The sequence below is a fragment of the Sinohyriopsis cumingii genome, chromosome 14 (genome assembly GCF_028554795.1).
Source record: "Sinohyriopsis cumingii isolate HCF-2022 chromosome 14, ASM2855479v2, whole genome shotgun sequence".
Taxonomy (NCBI): Eukaryota; Metazoa; Mollusca; class Bivalvia; order Unionida; family Unionidae; genus Sinohyriopsis; species Sinohyriopsis cumingii.
In genome coordinates this window covers 87,667,047-87,688,780 of record NC_142974.1, presented here as the reverse complement: position 1 = coordinate 87,688,780, position 21,734 = coordinate 87,667,047, and positions in this window count along the sequence as shown.

The following is a 21,734-nucleotide window of genomic DNA, read 5'->3' as shown; positions in this document are numbered from 1 at the left end:
AGGAAAAAAAATCATTTAAAGTGACAGTAAAGGGAGGGGGGGGGGTGCAAAAAGTTTTATGTGTGGTCCGTGGTGAGATAGATACGCCACTGATGATAATGTAACAATATTATTCATTTACCAAATAATACTGATAAGAAAATCTTATTTTTAGGTGTGCATGAAATTGTGGTGCATTGTGAAAGTCTTATTTTATGAAGTTTGTACTATCGTAATGAATTAAAATCATTATCGCTTTATATAGATGAAATTGATAATATGCAAATAATAGACAAAAATGCACACACACAAATATATATATATATATATATATATATATATATATATATATATATATATATATATATATATATGATTTTTGGCCAACGCCCAGTGATATATTATCAAGTCATAGTCATCATCTCTGTGAAGTTAATGATAAAACAACATGGCCAGATATTCAATGCTAGTAAAGTCAGACAAATAAATTGCTTTTTGTCATTCCTTATCTCAAAGCAGATTTTGACTGAGGTGAAAAATGTAAGATTACATTTTTCCGAAGTAGTCGTTCAGAAATGCATAGTCAAAAAAAAGAAAATAATGCGGCATCATCTGGTAAATGTCCCAATGGTAAATAAAGGACATTTATACAAGTAGAACTTCTAGGAAGCCTACTTCCATCATCAAAAAATTCAGTCTTGGGTGGCATGTAGTATCCTAAAACTGGTATCTCTGCTGATGCTGTCACAAACTGTAATATTTTCTCCAATGTAACTTTGGCTTTCTCCATTCCTCTTCTACCACCTATAAAAATTATATATATATATATATATATATATATATATATATATATATATATATATATATATATATATTCAAGTCTATGGTCTTTCCCTAGAATACGAAATGAAAATTTAAAAAAGAAAACTTGCAGTATAGTGAAATGGATACCAAATAGTCATAAATGTTTTATCACAAGGCCAAAGATGTAGACTAATCGGAGTGAATTCCAGTGTAATTCCAGTTTTGAATGTGCTGATGCACCATTAGCTGCTCGCTGATACTGAATGCCGTTCACAGTGCGGCGAATACAAAAACGGGATGGTGGTTGCGTGCTGAAGAGTCATTCTTCTAGCATTCTATTCAGGAGTAAGTTTCATACAATAAACATAACAGCAAGTTTGTTATTTAATAAAATTAAAATGTTGTTTTCATGTGTTAATACCGAATATATTTCATGTGAAACAAAAAGCAATATATTTTATATTTGAACATGTGGCTTCAAGCTCGCAGATATGGAAATGTCACGTTATTTATACTACACAATGAGATATAACCGGTATTACCATAGAAAAGGATATATATCTGTGTTTGTGTGTGTGTTTATCGTTTATGCAAACCTTATAATTCATTATCTTCTTTGATATAACAACTTTATGTGACCACTCCGCTAGTTGCCACAAAGAAGGACTGAACATATTGTTTTACAATAAATCGTAGAAATGTGAATGTAAAAGAAGAAAATGTCCACCTCTCTTTAGAGGCTATATAAACCTTTCGAATCCAACGTCTCTCAAAATGTGTATATACTGGAGTCCTAGTAATCATGCTAATCTAACACAACATAGGTACAACGGACTGAACATAGATACAATTTAGATAGTATGGAGAAATTCAGGAGTAAACATGTAATATCATTATATTAATAATAATCTTTAAGAAAGTAGTTCAATTATAACCATGGCGCAAACGAAAAACATTTACCCCATATTTCATTTTGATAAATGTATATCTATAATCTATGAAATCAGAACTACCTCTTTCTTGTTATCTTTACAGATGTTATATATTTACCTGAAACTTCTTTAAGGTATGCTATGAATTTTTTATATGTACCATCCTCCTTTAATCTTCTGTTAGATCTGAGAATACTGGTTTTAGGATATGGATCAATTTTCTCTGTGTCAGAGTTGACCTTGCAGAAGGTCTGAAGAGATATTTAATACACGGTTTTCGGCGCATTAACTGAAAAGTAACATTTCAATACATAAAAAGTTGTAATTGACCCAAACTGTTTCATTGGCAAGGTTGCAATAACAAAAGGGACTTTGTACCATAACTTCTATTTGCACATAAGACTTTATTATCACTTTAATTCTTATCCAGTTATGCGCATCTTCAGTTTACCTTTCAAGAATTGGAAAATATGAGGGGTACTAAATTTATTAAGCTTGATAAGATTAGCTGATATTCACATAATCTAATACATGATAAACTTATGCTTTTAAAATAACCTTAACAATGTTTACAATCCTTATTTAATAAACAAGCTATATTGTATATTGTGTTCCCAAAAATCACTGCCAAGATTTTTAGTGTATAATGATAACAGGTTACAAGAGTTTTATAGGTCTGGGTTACAGTTGCAGGTTTGGGAAAGTTTAGATACTCATTTGTGCTTACATCAACAAAACCAAGCCGATTTAAACCATCTCTAAATTGTGCCTGGACTGGTGTTAAGTTTTGGGACAGGAGCGTTTCTAATTCTTCTTCTGGTAGGAAACATGGTAGAGGCCCGTTCTGCATCAATGACAAACTTAAAAATATTGTTAATAAGAATAGAATGGGTACTTTAGAAAAGTACCAAAGATGACGCGCGTGTGATATTAAATGAAAGATATATTTAAACCAAATGAATCATTTTTCTGTTTCACGCTTATTAACTCCAAAAACGAGGCACAGCCTGTTAAACAAGAAATGTGGATCATCACAATCACATCTTACTAGGTGTTGAAATAAGCGTGACACATGAATGCACGACAAAAATAGCAATGCATTGACCATGCATGCAACAAATATCGTGTAAACTGAAACTGAGGTATAGGAGTTAAAGAATGTCAAAAATATTTTTGCTAAAACAGGATCGCTTTATATGTCAAGAGAGAGAGAGAGAGAGAGTATACTTTCGTTCAATAACAGAATGACAGACCTATACCATTCATTTACACGACAAACGATTTGCTTTATCAATTGCTTACCAAATTGCAGACCAAAGCTATTTACCACAAAAATTAACATGAAAGCATATTGTGCTCTGCCTAATATTCACATCGCAAATATGTTGCCCATTGATAGCCGAATTATGACCAGCATAGTAAAAATTAAATCTACAGCAAGTAACGAAAATATAACACTTACCACAAACTAGTCCTGCACCAAAATTGTATTTCCTTTCAAGTCCACCGGAGTCATCTCTCAGTGTGTATGCACCCTCCTCAGTCATTTCAAAAAGTCTCCATTCTTCTTTTATTATCTCTTGCATCATATGAGGGAGGAACTCCTTCCTTGGTCCCCCTAGGTCGGAAGCCTCTTCTCCATAAAATGTCACCTCAAGGGGTACCAGAAGGTTTGGCGTTTCCACGATCTCCTCCATTCCTGTTGCAAACCTATTCATCTGCGACACACAGATGGGTTGGGTTTCACCCTCCAGCAGTTCTGTTAATGCTGTTTGGTCTAATTGTCTTCCAGTCATTACAGATTTTTGAAAATAGCACAAGACAGCTACTGGGTCATGAATGTCCTTGCTGTGGCAACAAAAAAGAGCAAGTCAAGGTACTTAAATTACTGAATTCAGGTGGAATTTTGTAAACTAAGAAGGCATCAATATATGCTGAAACAAGAGAAAAGAAAAGCAACAGAGTCTAAGAATCATACAATTTGTCAGTTGTATCTAACTTCCCTAATTCAAAGGGCAAACACTCATTCATATGCATGTAGCTGTGAGAAATAAAGATATCCACTGAAAACATGTAATTGAAGTCAAGCTATATACATGAATTAATATATTTTACTTGGATAACAAAGCAGAAGATATCCAACAAGATTAACTAGTTGATAGACATATTAGCAATCGGTGCTTATTGGTGTACGTGTGTTTGTGTTAAACCAGTCTTTACTATTAAGAAAAAAGTTACATTTTTGCAGCTGGAAACATAAACAGGTCACTTGGCACAAAAATACGTAGTCCAGCATGTAAAATGAACTAATTGGAGTTACCTGCATCTTATTATGCGTTATTATGACCCATCTAGACAAAGGAATTTCCACTATCTCATATAAAGTAGTGTATTGCTGAAAAGGCACAGATTGGCCTCGAGAAGGAAATTTTGTTTTTCATATACTTTGATCAAAGACTATTGATCGATTTTTTCTAAGCATGAATGTATACAGCAACCATACAACATGGTATCTCATAATTTGATCTTTCCACCAAAATATTTTTAAAAACATCTTACACTCCTTCCAAAATCACAGCCAAGTTGTCAACTAAACAAGAAGACCTGTAATTTGTCATTACAGTATGATGCAGATCACCAATGTTGGGATGTCCGGTTACATCATTATGATGTTCAGTGTTTCTTGATCCAACACCATGCTCTTCACTGGTACGGTCTACTGTTGCTACTATACCAGCATGCTCGCTAGTCCCAGAGCTGGGAAACGTGGCCACGACAGTATCCTGTTGTATGATATGTGGAATTGTGGGTACATTATTGTACATTTCATCAGTGTTGAGAAATGGATCTACAGTACTGGTGTTGTTGTGTGTTGTTATAACACTAGGCTGCTCACTAACGTTAGCCTGATCATCGATGAAAACACAGAAATATATTTACAAAATTTGACAAATCAGATAATTATAGATCGATTCAGATTTATGTCGTCCTGTAAGTTTCATAAAAAGCACATGCCTTCTACAAGACATATATTTTAGATAAGAACTGTACTGTAATAGTTGAAATCTATGTAGGACACAACTGGAATGACTATGAAGTGGCATATTTATTAATCAAGAATGATTAAAGTCCATCATCAGACTCTGTAACCATCAGACTCTGTAACATGCAAGAGGATTGACATTGAAGCAAAACATCGCGTAAAAATCCACCAACAGGACATTTAGTTAGTTTACATGGGTAGTGACCAGTGGACTGAGTAAAAGGGACAATGTATAGTGCATGATCAATCTGCACTGGAGCCTCACTTTCTTTTTCACTAAAGTGATGCTCTATTGTGATGTTTAGTGGATTCCATACATTTATATGCAGTCAGCTTCCAGTAAATCACATATCAAGTTTGCAGGAACTGTACGAATGTAAATCATATATCAGTTGTACATGCAACTATACTATACTCTAGACAAATATGAATCATTTATCAAATGTACAGGTAGTTACACACTCTACACAAATATGAATCATTTAAGGCAAATAATCAAGTACTGAAGGATGGACAGAAGACCGTCACACAAATATCTAGTCCTGAGTCAAGTAGATCTAAAACATAAGTTCAAAGACATACAACTTACTTGAAAATTTCAATGAAATCTGCATCTTCTCCTGATTTCTGAAAATCATAAAAAATATGTGGGTACGTTTTTAGCAATAACACTCTCAATCCCCAACATCACGGAACTACTCTGCACACATGATACCATCGTATAATCTTAGTGATCTAAACAACAGGCACTTTCTAACCAAACGAAATGCATACCCTTTGATTCTGTCTAGTTATCAGTAAAGTTTATAAAAAATACTCTCAACAGAAAAGAAAAGCAAAACTTCATTTACAGAGCACTTAATCTTCGCTAGCCAAGGTTCCGATATGATAATCCTATCTACACCTTGGCGGATTGAACATATATACTGGTACTTTGTCCTAGCGACATCTATTGGATTTCCTGAACTGTTTCCCATCGTACATAATGACAGGTAACCAATAGCGTGGTGCATTCTACACTGGCCGAAAATAATGGAGGCAATTGACCTCGAAGGATACTTTGGACGTTTAACCTCGAAAGTATGACTATGTACCAGATTGAAGCCATTACAGGTGTATTTGAGAGAAAGGAAATTGTGCAAACACGGACTGGGACTTGAAAATTGCTTACTTATCAGTCCATTCTAGCTGTGTGCTCCCCTTGTCCCGATTGTTTAGGAACAGTGTTCAAATTTGAACAACTTAATTTTGATTGGATGCGGTGGCTTGCCGTTGCATCCAGTGAAATTCATAGACATGAAACACAGAAATATCTGCCCGATACGCCGAGGCGGTAATAGGTTATCATATCGGAACCTTGCCTTGCGAAGATGACAGCCCTTAGAAATTGCACCTTTGTCTAATATACATGAATTGTATATAAACTGGGGTAACATACTGTTGGATTAATGTTAAAGCTTTAACATGAGCAAAATACCTGATACAATTAATTGATAATCAGACTACCTTACCTGACAAGTTTGCATGTGTTCTCTCAGGTCCTTTATAGGTACCATGCTTGAACAAGACAAACACTTGCTTTTCAAAGGAGTCTTCTATGTCAATTATAGTGATACTCTTCTAAACCGGCCTGATGTATATGCGACCTGAACCGAACTCCCTAATGTCTTCTGCACTGCATCTTCCGTGACTTACTGTGGTTAAAACTTTTGTGGAGTTGCTTTTTAGCGTTAACAGCGCAAAACCACCACACTGATCTAAAGCCGGAAAATAGCTGGAAAACAGATAATGATTATTACATTTTTTTATTTTCCAGTACGGATAACAGTTTTATATCAATGTTCACTCTTAAACTCAATTTTAAAACAATTATATAATGTGTTTGTTTGGCGTTAGGATTTCAGGAATAAAGATATGGTTAAATTTATTTAGAAGGTTGATTCAAGCTGGAAATATTGAATGGATAATGTTGAGTACTGAGAGGAATCGTCATCGAGTCTTATATTTCAGTAATTTCTTGAATATCATTCAAATATTTTTTACTCAGATAATATTGTTTTGTGAACGTATCTAAAATTTGGTTTGTACTTTTACTTGGTTTTGACAGGTAAACCGTAGGACATAGCTTGTTCAACCAAATCTTAATTGTCCACATAAACGTTAAGAAAAACACCTGGTCTTACAAGTACAGTATTAAAACTAATCGCAAAAAGGGATACAGTTAAGTCTATACATAAAATAGACAATATCTACTGAATCTGTACATTTCAAATTTTACATAGTGTTTCTGAACTTTTATTTTGTGGAACATTCTATTTAAAAATGCAATAGGAGTTTAACGCATAATTTATGGTCCAACAAATATTAGCTTCCACCACTCCCACTCACACATAAGCTTGATGGTTTAGAATAAGTACTTAATTGTTTGATTTACCAAGAAACAATATTCTAAGTAAACATGAGAGAAAAACATTTCCAGCTGAAATATTCTTTTCGTGTTGAGGCTTGGAACAACTTGAAGATGGGAATTTGTACATGTTCACATTGTTGAGAGGAAGGAATTTCTATGACTCAACAAATCTGTACATTGTGAAATAGAAGTGCACATGGAGATCCAATTTGAAAGAGATATTTGCATCAAGAAAAACAGTAGATATATAACTCACATCAACAAGTGATGGTGTATCTTTTCTATTTTGACTTCAACTGTAACTAGATGAGCAACATAGAGGCGGAAACCGAGTTGCATAGTGCCTACCTGCTGTTGCTTTTTTTTTTACAGTTCATTCTCCTCAGATTTAGAACGTAACATACAAGCATTTATTCGCATGCACTCACTCGTTTCCTTCATTTCAAAAATTTGCCGATCACCTTTCATTACTTTTTGGAAAACATAATTACCTTAGTATGGCCTGTCTCACTTGGTCATGCAAAGCATCAGCAGGATTAATAACTTTCTTTTCCCCAAGGCCATTTTTACGTAGGATTCTCCTTTCTTGTGGAGATGGAATAGTAGTAGAAGTATTGGAACTCAGACAAACAAAAGATCGAGTCATAGTGCAACCTAAAAAAGAAATATATATCACCGCAGTTTACTTGTTTTGGTTACTAGAATCAGGACATAAAAATGAGCAATATTTCCTAAAACTTTATATAAGTTTATGTTGCATGAGTGAAGCAGCTAGGTATGTGTTTGTGAGACATGCATGCCCACACGTTCCTGTTGGACAAAAATTCAAGGAAGAAATAAATATGCATGTATTTATAAATCATACTTAGGTTTCATATTCTCTGTTGCAATTGTGTGTGAAAAAAATGTGATAAATTGCATTTTGTAAATTTTAAATGTAGGCATTTCATCAAAATCGAACAATGTAAATTTGTGAATCGTCAAACACACTAAAGAAAAGACATAGCAGAACAAAAACAACAACAACATAAGAGGGGAGAAACAAACACATAGTAACATTTGTGCATCGTAAGACAGACACACATCAAGCAGACAGTCAATACAATAGTTGAGGTACTTATTTTATATTCAAAATAATACTAGCACAGAATATTTAAAAAGAAACAAACATTGTGCCTTGTTCTAGTGGTTAACTTGAATGCTGAATTGATGTGGTGCTCGTGTCGCATCAAGACAATAAAGGATATATATTGACTATATATATGGGATAACCTATTTGTGTGAGAGTATTTGTGTGTCTGTGTGTACACGTTCTATTAGATGCATTGTATGAAATGTATTTTTCCATTCATAAGTGTTGTCTTGGGTGCTTAATATGGCAAAAAACAAAACAAAACAGAAATAAAGCAACTATACAAAATAGTGATATATAGTGATAATGAAGGGTACCTTTTCTTCTTCCATCAATCCTGACCATATTGGTATCGGTCCTACCAGTTCTTGACCTATATGGATTTAATCCCTTGCAAAACAAAAAGAACATGTGACAAATCTAAATGTACAGAAAAAGATGAAGTGGGTTTTTCTCGTATAACAAAAGATGTCCAGGTCATTATATTTTGGGGGAAATCAATAACATTTCATGGTGATATTCGTTTACTCTTCTATTGAAAGAAGACCTATTTGATACACTAGGCTTCTATGAATGTTACAGGGCTTATGTGTACGGAAACACACTTTATGAATCATAACGTTTAATTAAAGTTTAGCGGATATTATATTTTTACACATTAGCAATAGGACATTAGCAAGTTACGGAAAGGCAAAACTATAAATTAGTCGATGTTAATAGTTTCATTGTTTTTCACATAGCATTTAATTCAGTTTAGTGGCTGTTGAATCCACTAAACTTAATTAAATTGATTAAATGGGACAACTGCATAAAATTAAGTTAAAATTCAATTTTAAAATCTTCGTGGCATCAACAACTCCGGATGACAGACAGAAAGACGAAACACCGTGATGACAATGATGTAGCTCATGGAATTAAACAGTGCAAAAAGGTGAAGTTTGTTGAAATTATATACCATTGTTCTACTAAACAAGCGCCTGTGTTCCTTCGATACCGATGAAGATGATGTGTGACTCGTAGACGAACCAAATGCAGAGGATGTAACTGATGATGAGGTGGAGGAAATCTGGTCTGCGACCCTCCTCAAGATAGATATGGCATCATCAAGGTTTGTACTCATGTCCGAAATAAGAACAAAACTGGTAATAGTTATGGAACGCCATAAACAGTACTTGCGTGCAAGCTGCTTGTATGAATCGTTTTCTGTTCTGTAATATCAATAAATTGGTTGTCACAATGAGGAATGTGTGTGTGTGTGTGTGTGTTCATGTGTGTATGAATGTATGTATGTTTAAATTTGCATTGTTTGCTTGTTCGTTTTGTTTTTATAATTTAATTTCACTTCATACTATTGTCATGTAATGATGGACTTAACCCTGTAAAAATTCAAGTTCATTTTATATTCGACTTTAATTACTGATTTTGTTTAAAGACTGTGAACAAGTAATATATGGCTAAAATATTCTCTTTGTGTATGGGGTTGATATTAAAATCACTATCAATAGAAGTAGACATGTTTATTTGGGTCTGGGTCTAGGTTATTGGAAATTCCCCATAAATTGCCAGGTTTACCTGTTGTTTACTACATTTTGTATTATAATTTTAGAAATAGTTATAAATATAGTTATAAATAATTACAACTAAGATTTTATTTTGTAAACATTAGGAGCCTTCTGTAATGGTTTGTATGACAAAATGCTAATAGTGACCGGAGGTCAAGTAGTGGACTATATAATATTGTCACTGGAAAAATTATTCATTTGTGCTTTAAAATCTTAGTAGAATTAGTCTGTATTATTGTTGTGACCAGTAGTTCATATGGGCTGGAATTTTAGGTATTCCAATTATGTCTTCTCTGGAAATACAAACGTGCTCTGATAATATTCTTGGAAATAGAGACTTGGATTTATAGTGAAATACAAAAAAGGATATAATCTCGGATTGTATTATTGTAATCCAACAAAAGACTGTTGACAAAACAACACTTTACGAGCCATCGCAGACACATCAACCCTTTCAGCGTTGGATTTAATTTGGATTTCCACTAAAGTTTATTCATACCTTTTATCATAGGAAATTTTGTCTGGAATTCTATGATCATTTTGCGATTTAATTTGCAATATCATACTTTCTTTCTCTTTATTTTCACTTTGTAATCCAGGGAAATAAAATCTTTGTTGAATTTTTCAGTCTGTTGCTTCTCACACTTTTCTATTACATATTTAAAACGACGAGCAGCAGGAGGAGTGAGACGCCTACATTTAATCGTCACCCTTTTTGTTTACCAAAAAAAATGAAGGTGACTATCATAGAAGTAATTAATTTACTACGTTCTAGATTGACCCAAGCAAGGGTTGTAGTCGCACCCCTCCTGCTGCTATTGATTTTATCATCAGATTATTTCATCTCTGCTTGAGGTTTATCTGTTTTGAGTTTTATTTTCTTGTATCTCAACTAATATTCTATCTCCGTCGGAGGTTTCTCTCTTCTAAAACTCACAACTTCTTCATGTCTACGATGATAATAGGCCATTAAAGTTCTGTATTTATCTCCACCACATTTTTTGCAAATTTGATATGGTCCTCTAACGCCGTTATTACATCCAACACAGTGTCGAGGACCAGCAGATGGTTTCTTTGATAGGGCATAATTATGAAATTTGAACGACAACAATCAATGATCAGAAAAAAATGTTAATTTGACCTCATTTTGTCAATCGGACATTTCATGACTGGTGAAAGTGTCACATAGATTATTATATATAGAAAAAAATATTTTATGTGACACTTTCACCATCATCAATTTGTCAATGCGACATTTTACCGATGCAGCAGTCGATGGAACATTTATTTTACCGATCTGACATTGTGGAATGTGTAGGTAAAATTATTATTATATAGAAAAATTTATTTTACCTACACTTTCCACATCATCAATTTGTCAATGGAACATTTCACCGATGCAGCAGTTATTTTGATAATCTGACATTTCGATGATTGTGGAAACTGTCACATAAAAAATTATATTATAAGGAAAATTTATTTTATGTGACACTTTCCACATCATTCATGCACCTGTTTTTTTTTCTGCATTTCAAGAAATTCTTCCGCGGTTGGTGGTTTTTCTTTCGATGTGAAATATTTCGGTTTTCTTTTTCTGTAATATGCCAGCAGTGATCGATATAAGTTTCCACCGCAGTTGTTACATATCTCTGAATTGCTTCGTAAACCCCTCTTGCAACTCAAGCACGGTCTATGACCAGTAGATCCTCGTTTGACGCTCTGGTTGTGATATCCGCAGTATTCGCCGCGACATGTTTTATTGCATCTCTCAGATGATCCTTCCGGAAGCCATTTACAGTTGTTTTGGCCAAATTGAAATGGCATTATTATATAATTTAAGTATATTTAATATTTTAATTATATAATAATATATGATATACAAAATTAATTCACCGTTTGTTGAATCTTACAAAAACATACATATATATATATATATATATAGAACTATGTAAGATTCAAATCCAGCTATTTTGCCAATGCGACGTTGTGAGCAACGAAATATTTATACGACGCTTGTATCAATATAGTAATTAGAACAAAATCATTATAATAATGGCTGAATATATCATACGAGAACATCCCGTTGCAGGGTGTAAATTTTACGGCAAGAAAGTTTGTGGTGATTTAACACTCATGCATGTTAATGATGTTTGTTATCCTGGGTTTTCACAGAAACAGACAATGAGATATCCATCCCGTGACGAGATCGCACGAAAACGTCTTCAGGATAAATATCTACAACAGCAGAAAAATCGAATATTTTATCAGAAATAATCTGAAATATGAAATAATCTAAAATAATCTGAAATCTGAAATAATCTGAAATATTTTGAAATAATCTGAAATATTGTATTTTTTCTGAAATATTTTGAAATAATCTGAAATATTGTATTTTTTCTGAAATATTTTGAAAAATTATCTGATTTGCACGATTTTGACTACCAACTAACCCGTCAGCGTAACAAACTTATTTGATCTGCACGATTTTGACTACCAACTAACCCGTCAGCGTAACAAAATTATCTGATTTGCACGATTTTGACTACCAACTAACCCGTCAGCCCAACAAATTATCTGATATTGTCGATTTTTTTAGGAAAAAATAAAAATATTCCAGAATTTCAGATTATTTCAGATTATTTAAGATTATTTCAAAATATTTCAAAATATTCCTGAATTTCAGATTATTTAAGATTATTTCAGATTATTTCAAAAATTTCAGATTATTTCAAAAATTTCAGATTATTTGATATAACACACATTTTGTCAAACTGCGCTGTATTTTATTATTATTATTATTTTGTCATTTTCCTTAGTATTTTTTCGGCTGATAATTCACCTAGATCAATACCGAGCTTCTTTTCTGTCTTGGCAAATTTCTTCATGTCTTTTATGTACTTTTCATGATCATTTCTGTAAATAGCATCATTATGTTCATCAACTAATATGTGGTATTTCATACAAGCTTGTTCGATCTTGCTTATTTTTGCATTTATCTAATCATCGTGACGATCCAACATTGTCATGATACCATCACGAGCGTTATTTTCGTATTGTTGCACACGCGATTTCAGTCTTATTATTTCGTTACCTTGATGTCGTGAATTACTTATGTACTGCTGTTGTTTTCTGATCGTATCTTTCAAGTTATCAACTTCCAACTTTAGATCCTTTATTGGCAATTCCTGTTCGACTCGCTTCTGATCAACAGCATACAAATTTTTCTTGTAGGATTTAAGTTGGGATTTTAATTTTATGTTATCATCGCTGATTAATTTTGATTCATTGATTAATTTTTATTCGTTAATTGATCTTGATTCGTTAATTGATCTTGATCCGTAGTTGATCGGTATTGATTCGTTAATTGATTTTGATCTGCTGATTGGTGCTGGTTCATCGTTGGTTGGTTATCATCAATATCAAAGTTGAATTTGATATCATCATCGTCGGGTGCTTTGTTGATCGTTGTTTCAAAATTTCTATCAGGTATATTGTCTCGCCATATATTATATATCCTCGTATAACCGATTTTATATTCCACAGCAATATCTGCAGCTGATTTTTTGTGTTGTAGTGATTTAATCCTGTTAATGTGTTCTTTTGTCAATGTAACTGTTTTTGGCATTCGGATATAACAAATCAGGCGAAAAAATATTTAGTTTTGACAAAAATATTTTATATTTCAGATTAATATATCAACGCTTTTTTATTTTTATTACTATTTTTGTTCAGCAATAAACAAATTGCACTTACGTAAGTACAGACAAACAAGTAATTCAGACGCAGAAATACCATTGTGAGATATACACGTCTTATTTACCGTTACTTTACCAGGTTTGTATGATCGCGTATTCGCTAGTTTTATTCCGTGTAATCCTGTTTGATGATCTAGCTTCCACGATGGATTGTCATCGCTGGCTTTTTTAATTAATTCCCGCTGCACCTGTATTGATACAGGCGTTGATTTGACAAGTACATGATAACCGCATATTGTTTCGAATAAATAAATCTGTCCTCGCTGACAATCGAGTAACCTAACAATATAATCAATAATCTCATTGTGAGTATTTTTTTCTTCTGTTTTTACGCGAGTGCCTTGCTTGTCAAATTTATTCTTGTGATCAATCTGATATTTGTAAAATGAATCAATATCAAAGATCGGATATCTTAATCGAAATTCGGGTATGATTTCATTAACTGACGATTGTCCGATGAATTTTTCAGCGACTCGTTCAAAATCATCATCGGAGGAAAAAACGTAGAATGTATCAAAGTGTTGGATTATTATTCCGTGAAGATAGTAATTATCGTGTGAGACACTTTGTAATGCTCGTAACGCATCCTTTTTACTTGATACAGCAACGGAATCTTTTAACGCGTCAATGTCAAATATTGAGTAATAATCACGCAGAATACGGTAATTAAATCCTGCTAATTCTGCTAGTTCTTCCTGGGTGTTATATTCGAATAAATGTTCGCTGTTAAAAATCGGATTGTTTTCGTCACATACGTGATCGTCTTGATGATTTTTTGACGTTTTTTCAGGACAAAAATCTGTAACAATTTTACACATAACATCACAAATATGCGATGGTGGATTGATTTTATATATCATATTATTATATAATATTGGATATGATAATTATATTTCTAATTTAAAAAATTAAATAATGTTTTATATATAAAATATGCCATTCCAAATTGGTCAAAACAATTGTAAATGGCTCCCCAAGGGATCATCTGAAAGATGCAATAAGACATGCCGCGGAGAATACTGCGAATATCACAACCAGAATGGCAAACGAGGATCTACTGGTCCTAGACCGTGCTTGAGCTGCAATGAAGGAATATGTGGCAACATGGGGATATGTGTTGATTGTGGAGCAAGTAAGCTCAGAGCAGCTATTTTTTATTATAAAAATAGAACACCACGGTATTATGTGAAAAAGGAAAACCCTCCGACTGCGCAGGAGTTTATCGAAAAACAGAAGAAGAAAAAAATAATATCGTCAGATTGACGAAATAAATGTTCTATCGAGTGTTTTTTTGTTGATGGGGGAACTCCCATATTACTATATAATATAATATTTATGGGACTTCCCCCCCACTCATCATGCACGTGGGTCAAAGTGTTAGATTGAAAAAATAAATGTCCTATCGTTGGTGGTAAAACTATCATAAATAATATATTTTATATTTAAAAATAAATGAATAAATATAATGCCAAGTCCAAAATCAGCTACAAATATCTGCAGATGGCTTCCACAAGGATCATCTATGAAATGTGGGAAACGAAGTTGTGGTGAATTTTGTGGACCTCATATGGTATTAGCGAGGAAATCAAATTCAAGCGGACCACAACCATGTGTTGTATGTGAGCGAGGAGTTCTAGGAAAATATCCCCTCTGCGTAGATTGTGGTGGATCAAGATATCGATGTATCGTTGAATATTGCATTAGAAAGAATAGATCATTCCCCTCCACTGAGGAGTTTTTAATGCAGAAAAAATAATTTGCTTGAATAATGTTGAATCTTATATATTTCTATATACATATATGTTTTTGTAAGATTCAACAAACGGTGAATTAATTTTGTATATCATATATTATTATATAACTAAAATATTGAATATGTTTAAATTATATAATAATGCCATTCCAAATTGGCCAGAACAACTGTAGATGGCTTCCGGAAGGATCATCTGAGAGATGCAATAAAACATGTCGCGGCGAATACTGCGGATATCACAACCAGAGCGGATATCACAACCAGAGCGTCAAACGAGGATCTACTGGTCCTAGACCGTGCTTGAGTTGCAAGAGGGGTTTACGAAGCAATTCAGAGATATGTAACAACTGCGGTGGAAACTTATATCGATCACTGCTGACATATTACAGAAAAAGAAAACCGAAACATTTCACATCGAAAGAAAAACCACCAACCGCGGAAGAATTTCTTGAAATGCAGAAAAAAAAACAGGTGCATCAATGATGTGGAAAGTGTCACATAAAACAAATTTTCCTTATAATATAAATTTTATGTGACAGTTTCCACAATCATCGAAATGTCAGATTAACAAAATAACTGCTGCATCGGTGAAATGTTCCATTGAAAAATGGATGATGTGGAAAGTGAAGGTAAAATAAATTTTTCTATATAATAATAATTTTACCTACACATTCCACAATGTCAGATCGGTAAAATAAATGTTCCATCGACTGCTGCATCGGTAAAATGTCGCATTGACAAATTGATGATGGTGAAAGTGTCACATAAAATATTTTTTTCTTTATATAATAATCTATGTGACACTTTCACCAGTCAGTCATAAAACGTTAGATTGACAAATTGAGGTCAAATTAACATTTTTTCTGATCATTGATTGTTGTCGTTCAAATTTCATTTGATGTTGTTACATCATCAGATTCATCCCAGACAGATGAGCTAAATTACTATACATGAAAAATTAAATTTAATTTAATAGATATCATTTGATATATGCACAATTGCACGTGGCTGATTCAAGGAACAACGGATCATTGCAGCAAAAGATACCGCGGAAAATATTGCAGGAATCATAATTATATTTTATCAAACAATCCTCATGCTGGATCACGATATTGTGTTGTATGCAACAACGGCGTTAGAAGATCATATCAGATTTGCAAAAATTGTCACGGAGATCGATACGGAAGTCTAATGACATATTACAGAAAAAGGAAAACTAAGGATCCTATAATGGAAAAACCACCATCAGAAATAGAACATGATTTGAGATTCAAGAAAGATGATTCGATTGATAAATCGAGCTGAGCAACAGGAACGGTGATGACAAACTGGTTCAATTTTACAATGGATCATATAAAAATTTAATTTAATTTAATAAATACCATTTGATATGATGAACAATTGCGTCTCGTTGCTTCAGGGGACTGCTGATAAATGTAATAAAAGATGTCATGGACAATATTGCAAGAAACATAATTATGCCCTATCAAAGAAACCATCTGCTGGTCCTCGACACTGTGTTGGATGTAATAACGGCGTTAGAGGACCATATCAAATTTGCAAAAAATGTGGTGGAGATAAATACAGAACTTTAATGGCATATTATCATCGTAGACATGAAGAAGTTGTGAGTTTTAGAAGAGAAACCTCCGAAGGAGATAGAATATTATTTGAGATACAAGAAAATAAAACTCAAAACAGATAAACCTCAAGCAGAGATGAAATAATCTGATGATAAAATCAATAGCAGCAGGAGGGGTGCGACTACAACCCTTGTTTGGGTCAATCTAGAACGTAGTAAATTAATTACTTCTATGACAGTCACCTTCATTTTTTTTGGTAAACAAAAAGGGTGACGATTAGGCAGCTCACCCCTCCTGCTGCTCGACGGAGTTGTAATAATGTATGTATGTATGTATGTATGTATGTATGTATGTATGTATGCATGCATGTATGTATGTATGTATGTATGTATGTGTGTGTGTTTGTGTGTGTGTGTGTGGTCATGTCTATCAAATCGGATAGTAAATACGTAGAATAGTGTAGACAAAGTGTCAAAAACGGAGTGCTCATGGCTAGAAACGTGAGTTCTTGGAAGTGGGGAATCTGTAGGTAACTCTGAGTTACTGTAGCCAACAAAATGGCATCGACTTTCGACGATTGAGGAAACCAATATATAAATGCTTTACATAATGAATAAAGCTCCTGAAGACAGTTACACAAAGGTACATATGAACTATCTTGTGTAAATGCTGTCTAACCCTAAGGCATAATGTAAAGATGCGGGCAAGTTACAGCGTTGTCTGCTACAATGCACAGAGTAAAGGTCTCGGCGACTTTTGATTTGTTTTACTAAGATTCTTCCTATAAAACATGTTAGTCGGGTCTTGATGCTGAAGTTATGCATAATTAGACGTGGACACGAAGGATTTAAACTTTATAAGAAAGATTGTTGGTCAACTGCATACAGTAAATCGCATACATAAGAAATACATAAATATTATCCTTCACTTAGTAATGAAAGGTTAATTCCTAGCCCTGTTAATTATATTTTTCTTATTTATTAAATTATGGCAAATTGTTCCTTGTAAACAAGTTGGTATTGAAAGAAATCAACACACTCTACATGTATGTATGTATGTTTGTATGTATGTATGTACAACACATATACAGATAATGACAAGAATGCTGAAAAAAGACAGACGATCCTTACAAAACTATTTTGACATTATCGTGCAACATCATTACTGAATGGATACTGCCCTGCTGAATTACTGATCGGAAGAAAATTACTAGCTACTTTGCCACCGGCACCAGAAAACGTGCAGCAGAAAATGGCAAGATTTAAAGAAACTGACGAAATCGGAAAACTATAGACATTTAATGCTCATGCCTACCACATTATCAGAGCATGTCCAAGTGATTTTTTTTTAAACCTTGATACTTGACTCTTGATGAAAGCAAATCAGAATCTATCAAGCAAACTTGATATTTCACACGTTTGGGAAGACTGTGAAACCCACATGAGAGACAGAACCAGGTCACGTTTCATTTTAAATGTTAACATACGCAGGATTTGAGATGTAGCGTTAGCCTAATTCTAATCAGCTTTAAATATCACTCAACTGTTCTTGATAAAGAAATTAATCAGACGTTCTACACTGGACTAGAACTGATTTACATAAACAGCTGGTTGATGTTATGCCTTCACAGGGTTTAAGATCAATGAGAAATATAGTTTGAGGGCAATCATATCTCCGCAGCTTTACTGGTGTCTTGTAATTAATAAATAATTAGTATGCGTTTAATACAAATACGCCATATAGATTAAACGTATTAGTTCATATTATCATAAGGAAGGAAATATCCAGTTATGCACTGTTATCCTTTTTACCATCCAGGTTAATATGCAGAATAAAAGTAGTCTTTTACCGATTGAGTCTGGTTCACCCTTCATTGATAAATGGTGCTCACCTGGAATATTCTGTTTCATATATAACTTCGAACTAGTAATTGATAGCAGCCTATAACAAATCATAATTCCCCATACCTCTTTCACACTGTACCTTACCTTTCCAGTTAAGAATCGCCCTCATATTCTATATCCCATCGTTCATTCAGTGATTCTACATTGCATTTATCTGGTAAATCTCTAGACTCCATTCAAAATAAACTTCAAATCGACCTCAACAATATATCAGTTTGGTGTCATCAAAACAAAATACATATTAACATCTCTAAAACGAAATCTATGACAATTGGAACAAGGCAGCGTCTATCTATCTACTAACATGGATTTACTTCTAACTCAAAATGGCTTGTCAAAAATCAGAAACTTCTTGGTATCTACATTGATCAACACCTCAGCTGGAATGCGCATATCGATAACCTATGTGCAATGGTAGTCAAAAGAATAACTGTTAAAACTGTTTTCGAAATTTCTACCTCCACAATCACTTGCAATTTATTTTTCGAGTTATATACTACCACTGATAGATTACGGCTGTATCATATGGGGAAACACATCAAATTATAATCTGTCCAGAATTGATAGACTCCAGAAAAGGGCAGCCCGAATAATACTGAAACTTCCTGTTCTGACTCCCTCAAATGTTTTGTTTTCACGTATGAATTGGCTACCTATACAGAAACGTATTCTTTATTTTAAAGGAATCATGACATACAAGTCTTTAAACGGTCTTTCTCCAGATTATATCTCTAACATAATTGAACTAAGACCATCGAATACTGAGCGTAATATCCTATCGACGACTAACAACGATCTACAGATTCCTTGGTCGAAAAGCAATCATTAAAAAAGCTCATTTACTGTATCAGCACCTACTGTACGGAATTCCTTACCAATGAGGATACGTAATTCAACTTCCCTTGCTTCTTTTAAAATATCATTAAATAAATTATTTCTAGACCATCTGGAATGACATACTAAAAGCTCTGAATAGAAAACTTTATAATCATATCCATGATTGATATATCCAGATCTTATTATATATATATATATATATATATATATATATATATATATATATATATATATATATATATATATATATATATATATATATATATAATAATCATAATACTAATATTGAGGACTTTGTATAGCGCCTAATCTTTAGAAGCTCTAAGCGCTTTATAACATTAGACAACACCTATAATATAAGAATAAAATAATATTATTACAAAAACAAACAACATGAAATTAGAAAAACATTAAAAAATAAAAAAACATGCTGAGAATATTTCAGGTAGGAAACATTATTAGGTCTTTAAGTTTGTTCTTGCAGTCGAAATAAGTGAGTTTTGAGAGCCCTCTTGAATGTGATCACTGTGTCTTTGTGTCTAAGTTCAGTGGGCAATTCATTCCACGTTGCTGGGCCCTGGTATGCAAAAGAACGCTGTCCATATGACTTTGTTTTCATAGTGGGAATAATGAGTATACGATTGTCAGAAGAGGAGCGTAAGTATCTTGCTGGTGTGTACACATGGGTGAGGTCAGATAGGTATGTTGGACTAGAGTCCGAAAGTGAAATGTAGCACAGAGAACAAATTTTGTTTTTGATTCTGGATCGAATGGATAGCCAGTATAGGGTACAGAGCAACGGGGAGGTGTGCTCTGAACGTGGTACTCTAAGTATGATCCGAGCAGCTTTGTTTTGAATTTTTTTAAGTTTTTGGAGTAGATATTGAGATGAACCAGACAGAATTGAGTTACAATAGTCCAGTCTTGAAAGTACTAATGAACACACAAGTGTTTAAGTGGCATCAACTGAAAAATATTTGCGAATTGAGCTGATGCGTCTCAGCTCAAGATATGCAGCCTTGCATATGTTCATGACATGTTGGTGCAATGTGAGAGTACTGTCAAGAGTAACACCTAGGTTTCGCACTGATTGTGTGAATTTAATGTTGGCGTTGCTGATATTTATTGTTTGAGGTAAAGGATGTGAATGAGAAAGTCTTTGTGTTGTGATCAGAATGGCCTCAGTTTTATCATCATTCATCTGCAGATTGTTAAAAGTCATCCATGATTTCACATCAGAAATGCACCTCTCTACACCTTGGATGGTAGCATCAATTTCAGATGGGTGGCTAGATTTGTATATTTGGGTGTCATCAGCGTACAATTGGTGAGACACTGGATGATGATCTATGACACTTGAGAGCGACTGAGTGTACAGAATGAAGAGAACATGTCCAAGAACAGACCTCTGTGGAACACCACAACATATATCAACTGGGCTGGAGGGTATTCCATTTGCAGATACAATATGTGTCCTGTTGACCAAGTAGGACTTGAACCACAGTAAGGCTGTATCATGAATGCCAAATACATGCTGGAGACGGTGAAGTAATATATCATGGTCTATTGTGTCAAATGCTGTAGACAAATCAAGGAGAGTGAGTACTGTAATCTTTCCGCTATCCAACGCAGAGAGAATGTCATTAACTACTTTTAGAAGAGTAGTTTCAGTATTGTGGCAAGGGCGATATGCAGATTGAACATTGCTAAAAAGACTATTTGAATTTAGATGAGATACAAGCTGGGATAGAACAACCTTTTCTAAGATTTTTGAAATGAATTGGAGATTAGAAACTGGGTGGTAGTTCTTTATATCGTTATGTTCTAGTGTTGGTTTCTTCAGCAGAGGCTTTACAATGGCAGTTTTGAAAAATGATGGGAATTCCCTGGATGAGAGAGAGGTATTAATAACATCAGTTAATGTAGGCAATACTGGATCTAAGCACTCAAGCAGCAGTGATGTTAGAATTGGATCAAGTTCACATGACTTTGGTGCACTCTTCATCACGATTGTACGTACGAAATCCATAGAGACCAGTT